The sequence below is a fragment of the Mastomys coucha genome, unplaced genomic scaffold (genome assembly GCF_008632895.1).
Source record: "Mastomys coucha isolate ucsf_1 unplaced genomic scaffold, UCSF_Mcou_1 pScaffold16, whole genome shotgun sequence".
Lineage (NCBI taxonomy): Eukaryota > Metazoa > Chordata > Mammalia > Rodentia > Muridae > Mastomys > Mastomys coucha.
The window spans coordinates 64,438,761-64,447,537 of NW_022196898.1; the positions used below are offsets into that span (position 1 = coordinate 64,438,761).

Below are 8,777 nucleotides of genomic sequence, written 5' to 3' on the forward strand. Positions count from 1 at the left end.
AAAAAAACCCTAAGACAATATACAGCAATTACACTCTTCAAATTTTTAGAGAAGAAACAGAAGACAAGGAATAGAACTGCTACCCAACACATAGAAATGTAGAAATTATGGGTATATTGAAAGACCCCCGTGGAAAGACCACCACTAAAATCTCGGGAGGACGTGCACTCAAGGAATCAAGGAGACCGTCTTGATGTAAACACATGAGGCAGTTTAATATTGGAGCTCAAGATTGACTTGTATCTCACACAGGAGACAGAGGAACCGACTATGAGTCTCAGGGGTTAGAGGTTTATATAGGAAAAGGGTCTGGGGGAACAAAGGAATCAGTGTGGCTATACACGATTGACTAGTTCAAATATTAACTATATTACATGCAGAACAGAATGGAAAATTTCTAAGGTTGGTGTTAATTTGAGTCAACAGAGCATCTGACCTTAAACCATATCTAAGAGGACCAGATGGCCCACTACACAGAGTCTGCCCAGACATGTCCTTGCATGGTTTTTCTTCTATATTGTCCTGGCCTGCTAGTTCCCAGAATGTCTTAACAGCTCGCCTGACCCTGCCCAGGCCCATCTGGACATGCTCGACCTTGGTCCACTGTTTTTTCCTCAAACCTGAAATTTTCTCATTAGCCAGCACAAGTCTTAAATTTAACTCTTTCAATATATTTTTAACCATTGCAATCCCAGAATCTTAGATTCTACCATAAAAATATAATCAATAACATCCAAGGCATTATATCTACACTAGAGCCCAGCTATCCTAACCCAGCAGCCCCTGAACATTCTAACATGGCTTAAGCACAAGCCATGTTATATTATATTGAACCTTAAAATAGGGCTGCAGAGAGGACTCAGCAGGTAAGAGCACAGACAGCTCTTCCAAACATCCTGAGTTCAAATCCCAGCAACCACATAGTGGCACACAACCACCCATAATGAGATCTGATGCCCTCTTCTGGTGTGTCTGAAGATAGCTACAGTGTACTTATTTAAAATAATAAATAAATAAAAAGCCCGGGCCTGGTGCACAACCTTTAATCCCAGCACTTAACTATTGTGTAGGTTCAAGCTACTTAGCTGGATTAATATTAGTTAATATTAATGCTGGGATTAATAGTTAGTTAATCCAGGATTTCTGAGTTCAAGGCAAGCTTGATCAACAGAATGATTTCCAGGACAGTCAAGGTCCCGAGAACCCTGTCTTGAATAAATAAAAATCAGCCGGGCAGTGGTGGCACACACCTTTAATCCCAGCATTTGGGAGGCAGAGGCAGGCAGATATCTGAGTTCCAGGCCAGCTCGGTCTACAGAGTGAGTTGCAGGACAGCCAGGGCTATACAGAGAAACCTTGTCTCGGATAACCAAAAAAAAAAAAAAAAAAAAAAAAAAAAAATCTTGAAAAAAATCCTTTAAGCAAATCTACAAAAATGTATATAAAGAGTTTGAGGAAAGGAATAAATCCATTAAAAAATCCAGGAAAACAAAACAAACGGTGGAAAGAAATGAACAAAATTACTTAAGACCTAAAAATGGAAATAGGATCAATATAACAAAGAAATACGTAGTGAAAGAGTTAAATTTGTAACTTGGCTGGCTAATGAAAAAATTACAAAAAAACACAGTGGATCAAGGTCAAATATGTCCAAATAAGCCTGGGCAAAAATAAGCAAGCTGTTAAGACATTCTGGGAACTAGCAGGCAAGGAAGATATAGAAGAAAAAACATGCAAGGGCATGTATGGGCACACACTGAGTAGTGGGCCATTTGGTCCTCTTAGATGTGGTTTAAGGTCAGATGCTCTGTTGACTCAGATTAACACCAACCTTAGAAATTTTCCACTCTGTTCAGCAAGTAATATAGTTAATATTTGAACTAGCCAATCATGTATAGGCACACTGATTCCTTTGTTCCCCGAGACCTTTTTCCTATATTAACCCCTAACCCCTGAATCTCATGGTCCATTCCACTGTCTCCTACGTGAAGTAAGTGTGATGTCGGCCTTGAGCGCTTCGAGAAAATAAAACTGCCTCATATGTTAACATGAAGATTGTCTCTCGAGATTTCTTGGGTTCATGTCCTCCCAAACTGTGACAGACATGATTCATGATTCTAGGCTTTTAAGAAGTCCAATCTGAGACTTGGGTTCACACCAAGATCTTAAAATGACTTGATGAAGACTCACAGATGCTAATAACAGCATTAAGTCAAAGGAAGGAATCAAAAATCAAAACCAAGTGGTTGATTTTTCTTGAGGGATGAGCAACATTGGAGCCAGACATACAGGAGAGGTGGGAGTGGATGAGCTGATTGAATCTCTGTAGTTATCTCTGTGTCCTGTACACTATAGGTATAGACATGACAAACTGGAGAGATGAGAGATGTGGGCAGAATTTTACACTTCATTTTACATATGGCAGTAATGATAAACCCTAATCTTTGGCATATCTTGAATATATGCTTCAGTCCTGGAAAAAACACAATATCTCCCCTTTCAGACTAGCAAATCAAGCATGGCAGTCCAAGTCTGAGAAGAACACAACTGGCCAGTGGAGAATGTAGAGTAAGAGGTTAATCCTGCCAATTAAAGTGATTAAATTGAGAAGCATTTAGGATATTCCTCAACCACACCCTAAAGTGGCTCTAAACAAGGTTTTCCAAGGAGGATTTCCTGAGCTGAAGTACAAGACCACCAGCCAAATCGGGAGTAGTCATCACAAGTTCGGTGGTTCTGGTTGGAATGACACACAAGGAAGAAGAAAGCCACCTCCAGAGGTTTGAAGCTCTGCTTCCTGCCCACCATATAGGAGCTCTGCCACATTACCTCCATTGTGTGAACACTCAGACTTTTGACCAGGTCAGGAAAAACACTCCTTCCTGATCATTTTATGGCAGGAATCAGTGTAAGACAAACACAAGAGTAAATAATAGCTGTGCAGAGATTGACATGATCCCTTCATTGATGGAAGACTGACCCCAGTAAGCAAAGTATACTGGTGATGGTTATCCTTCTTATGTTACCACCTGTGTACTTAAGTACCATAGAAAACTGGAGGGCATGGCTTTAAAAAAGGTATTGCTTAAGTTGAAGTAGATAGATCCAGTTCAGATGCAGACTCCTCAGGTAGAAAAACACACACCTTTAACCTAAGTTTTGAGGCAGGAAAACACACACCTTTAATCCAGATCATGAAACTAGAAGACACACCTTCAACTGGGCCACACCTTGGGCTGTGGCCTATATAAGCACAGGGAAGAAGGAAGCCCTGTGTCTTTGCCTTCTGGCTCTCATCTTACCTGAAAGTCTATTTCTTCACTGGTATTGGAGCCAGTTCTTCAGAGTTCCAGCATATACTGAAGAACACCTGAGACTTCAAACCTTGTGGACTGAGTAAGTTTTGGCTTTATCCATTGTTGAATTAACTGAACCTCATCCTCTAAGTTTTTCTCATATATCCACTTTCTAATTATATAGAGAAATTCATTCTGTACATTCTTTACAGGACCCTGACTAATATATTTGAAATGTGAATGTATACCATTTTCCAAGCTCATCCAAAGTTCTATATAAAAATTATTGTGCTTTATGAAAAGAGAGCCAGGATTTTTTTTTTTAGAGCCAGGTATGGTAAGAGTGGGAGGAGTCCTTTGACAGACCCATGCTGAGGCATCCTTTACCTCTCTGGTACTAGTCACATTATAGAATAGAGTTTATTGTATGTATGTGTATATATACATGTATACACACACACATATATATATACATATATATATATACAAATGTATATATATACACATATATATATGCACATTTCTGTATAGGTTTCTTATACACTAGGGTTTCTTTAGAGCAAGGGAAAGGGGAATTGAGTATTGATTAGAAGGAAGTAGAAGCAGGGAAAGAGAAGGGAAGGAAGAGGAAAGGAGAGAGGAAGAGGAGAGAAGAGAGAGGAAAAAGGAGAGGAGAGGCAGGCCAGGAACATGTGAAGAATGAGGGAGGGTGAAGGGGAGAGAGCAAAAAAGAGGTTACAGGGTCAGGGAGAGTAACAGAGAATAAAAGCTGGAGTATGGGGTAAACAGCCCCTTTTATAGTGAATCAGGCATACCTGGATATGGCCAGGTAACTGTTGGGTGGAGCCTAGAAAGAATGGTAACATTCCTTCTAGGAATTTTGGATCCATTTAAAATAAAACGAAAAATTAGACAGAGACAACTCTGGAGCAGGAATTGGGTCGTATTGATCTTTAATTACTTCCTGCTGACTTTGGGATGAGTCTTTGGAAAACCAAAGAAAATGTGATTGTATTGGAGATATTGGCCCAATCTTAGGAGAGTTGGCAGTTTCCTTGTTCTACATGGCTTGTGGAATAATCTGCAGGTGAGAGGAACACGTCCAGTTGAAGCATCTGAGTAAGAGTAGATTGCAGCATGTGGGTTGCTTCTCTAGAGCTGTCAAGGATGTTGATTTTGAGTAAAGCAATGGACATGACAAGATGCTGAAACTGTGTGTGTATGTGTGTATGTGTGTGTGTGTGTGTGTGTGGTATTCGTGGTGGTGGTGGTGGTGTTAGTGGTAGTAGTAGTAATAGAAAAAATACATATGTAGTAGAGTATAAAGTTAAGTATGTGTTTTGGAAGAAAAGAAATTGTCTTAGGTGTACATTTAAACCTTGGTGGTTGGGGTGAGGGTGTCTTTCAATCCCAGGGAACAGGAGAGGAATCTCAGCCTCTATATTAGTTTGCAAGTGATATCTTAGGCTATTGATTGGCAAGTGTAATTTTCAAAATGGAGCCAGTTTGGGTTATGAGAGGTAGATCTAGTTGTGTTTCTAGGAGCTTATAAGTTTACAAAAGACATAAATTTGAGCCGGGCGGTGGTGGCTCAAGCCTTTATTCCCAGCAATTTTGGAGGCAGATGCAGGCAGGATTTCTGAGTTTGAGGACTACAGAGTGAGTTCCAGGAGAGCCAATGCTACACAGAGAAACCCTGTCTTGAAAAAATGTAAAAAAGAAAAAGAAAAGATAAAACCTTCTGTTACTTTTTTTTTCTTTAAATCTGTGAAAAGTTACATAAGTAAAGAATACTTCTGTATTCTTTATTGTAAAGTCTGAGAATAAGGCATACTTCTCTGGCTTTGATAAGAGATCTGGTAGTCTTAACTAGACAACAAATTGAGTAGTGAGCTAATAAGGTGGTAAATTACCTTTGGGTAAGGAGCTAGAGGTCTGTTTCTAGCTGTAGTTAGCTTAGCTGTCAATATAGTAGGAAATTTGGGAAAATCTGGGCAGTGGTGGCACACACCTTTAATCCCAGCACTTGGGAGGCAGAAGTAGGCAGTTTTCTGAGTTTGAGGCCAGCTTGGTCTACAGAGTGAGTTCCAGGACAGACAGGGCTATACAGAGAAAACCTGTCTTGAAAACAAACAAACAAATAAACAAACAAACAAAAAAAACAGATAGAAAGAAAAGAAAAAAAGAAAAAAAAGAAATTTGGGAAAAATAAATTATAATCTAGATGTCATTAATTAAAATGACAGAGGTTGATCAATACTTCCCTACTTAGACAGTTTTCCCAGGTCTCTACATTCACTATTGCAACTTGGGCAGATTCTGTGTGCCTATATCTTCTTGAAGACCTTGGTGGGGTCAGGGGACATAGTAAATCTTATGCTTGGGGTCTCTGTTCTAATAAGCTTAAACATTTAACATTACATTTAGCAGATTTCTAAAAAGATTGAGAGCTAGTATCTATCTATTAAGTATATTGAGTTAAGATATCATTAACTTAAGGCAGTGATCTTTAACCTTTTTTACTGTTGTAAGTCTTTAAATTAATATTATTTATCAAGGCAGGATAGAAATAGGAGACCCTAAGCCAGGATGTTCTAAGGTGGGGAGGCTGTGAGGTAAGAATTGCCGATAACAAATATAGTGGGTGGTCATGTGACCTCCCTTAGCTAAGATGGCACTGAAGCAATAGCATTGGAAAACCTTATCTGCCCACAGAAAAGATCGCAGATACTCACAAGACCTCCCCCTACCAAAATGGTGCTGAAGCTACAGCTCCGCCTGGAGGAATGTCACATGTTATATGTTAGAATAGCAGAAATAATTGTGTACCAGTAGATAAAAATATATAAAAAGACAAACCGATAGAGAATAATGCACACATTTTGTCTGGTGGACAAAAGGTCACACCTTTCACCATAGTCACACTCTGTTACTGCAGCCAGAGCAGTGGGGCTGATCTACACATGGACCAGGTAAGATGTTAACACCTTGTTTAGTGCTGATGCAGAAGAGAATGGAAAGAAATCAGAGAGCTGACAGTGGTGGTGGGCGGGCCCCAGGAGCACCGAAGCATAGGCAGCAGCTCAATCTGGTGTGAGCAGGGCACAAGTGGGGCAGGACAAGAGTGGGGCAGGGCAAGAGAGCCAGCACCTTGGGTTGGGCAGGGAGTAAGAGGCAGGGCCTGCAGCTGTGCTCTGTCTGCCTACAACTCTGCTCCAGCACAGCATGTTTTGTGCCCCATGGTGTTGGGTCTGTCAGGGAGCAAGAGTACAAGTTGGAAAGCAGAGAGAAGAGGCTAGCCTCAGCCACAGAGACAATGGCAGAATCAAGGAGGAACACTGTTTCTCAGTGGTTATCATACCACAATCTAGGCAGTCTTGTCACTGTACCTGTATGGAAGAATGAGAGCAAAGAAGTGGCAAGAGATGGAGGTAGTGGGAGGGGACCCTGCATAGAAATCTTTCATTTTTCTGGATGCCTGGTAAGAGATTTGTTCAAAAAAAAAAATTAAGTGCTCTTAATCAGCCTTTAAGAGTGGGAGGCACCACATTAGGGATCCTGGGAGTCCCTGCAAAGGCATACCCTTCTGGGTGAGAATGGAAGTAATTAATTTCCCCTACCAGCATCCTGAGGATAAGTTAATAACAAAAACAACAGGCTGGTCAGATCACCAAGAGCTCAAATAAACAGTTGGTGTCTGAGCTCAGGCCAGTACTTGAGCTCACAAGCATAATCGGAGATACTGGAACACTCAATCCCAATAACCTTGTGGGCCCCAGCCTTGGCAGCGAACATGCAGAGGATGCCAGTACCTGAGCCCACATCCAGGACCACCTTGTCTTTGAAAAGATGCCGATTGTGAAACATGGAGTTGCGGTATGTAAGGGTGCACACCTCATCCTTCAGCATCTCCTTGTGGATGCCAAAGTGGGCATAGGAGTCAAAGTAGTAGTCTTTGGATGTCATGTCCTCAGCGATGGGCTTCTCACTACTTTCTGCTTGGCCACAGGAAACCTCTATGATGCAGTTCGAGGCCTCGGCTGCTGCCATCTTCCCCCGACTCCTCCGGCCTCCAAGACCCCCACCCCTCTGTTTTCTCCCGCACCAAGATCTTAAAATGACTTGATGAATACTCACAAATGCTAATAAAAGCAATAAGTCAAAGGAAGGAATCACAAATCAAAATGAATTGATTGATTTTTCTTGAGGAATGAGCAGCATTGGAACCAGACATACAGGAGAGCTGGGAGTGGATGAGCTGATTGAATCTCTGTAGTTCTCTCTGTGTCCTCTAGCTTATAGGTCTAGACATGACAAACTGGAGAGATGAGGGATGTAGGCAGAATTTTACACTTCAGTTTACATAAGGGCAGTAATGACAAACCCTAATCTTTGATATATATTGAATGGATGCTGCTACCCTGGAAAACAACACAATCTCTCCCTTTTCAGGACCAGCAGATCAAGCATGGCAGTCCAAGTCTGAGAAGAACAGAACTGGCCAGTGGAGAATGTAGAGTAAGAGGTTAATCCTGCCTATTAGAGTGATTAAATCGAGAAGCATTTAGGATATTCCTCAACCACACCCTGAAGTGGCTCTAAACAAGGATTTCCATGGAGGATTTCCTGAGGTGAAGTACAAGACCACCAGCCAAATCGGGAGGAGTCATCCCAAGTTTGGTGGTTCTGATTGGAATAACACACAAGAAAGAAGAAAGCACCTCCAGGGGTTTGAAGCTCTGCTTCCTGCCCACCATATAGGAGCTCTGCCACATTACCTCCATTGTGTGAACACTTAGACTCTGACCAGATCAGGAAAAACACTCCTTCCTGATCATTTTATGGCAGGAATCAGTATAGGATAAGCACAGGGGTAAATAATAGCTCTGCAGAGATTGACATGATCCCTTCATTGATGGAAGACTGACCCCAGTAAGCAAAGTATACTGGTGATGGTTATTCTTGTTATGTTACTACCTGTGGACTTACGTACCATACAAAACAGTAGGGGCATGGCTTTTAAAAAGGTATTGCTTAAGTTGAAGTAGATAGATTCAGTTTAAATGCAGACTCTTCAGGTAGAAAAACCCACACCTTTAACCTAAGTTTTGAGGCAGCAAAACACACACCTTTAATCCAGATTTTGAGACTAGAAGACACACCTTCAACTGGACCACACCTTCTGGTGTGGCCTATATAAGCACAGGGAAGAAGGAAGCCCTGTGTCTTTGCCTTCTGGCTCTCATCTTACCTGCAAGCCCATTTCTTCACTGGTATTGGAGGCAGTTCTTCAGAATTCCAGCATATACTGAAGAACACCTGAGACTTCAAATCTTGTGGATTTCAAACCAGTAAGTGCTGGCTTTAGCCATTGTTGGATTAGCTGGACGTAATCCTATAAGTTTTTCTGGCTAGCCTGGTCTACAACGTGAGTTCCAAGGCTACACAAGAAATCCTGTCTTGAAAAATCAAAAAAAAAAA

General features: G+C 41.3%; 1 pseudogene across 1 annotated transcript; it reads right to left on the reverse strand.

Annotated features, from left to right (window-relative positions):
* Positions 1-6,974: 6,974 nt before the first annotated feature.
* Positions 6,975-7,346, reverse strand: LOC116093286 (annotated as a pseudogene). The gene has a single exon (XR_004119680.1). The product of XR_004119680.1 is annotated as a protein arginine N-methyltransferase 1 pseudogene (transcript).
* Positions 7,347-8,777: the final 1,431 nt, after the last annotated feature.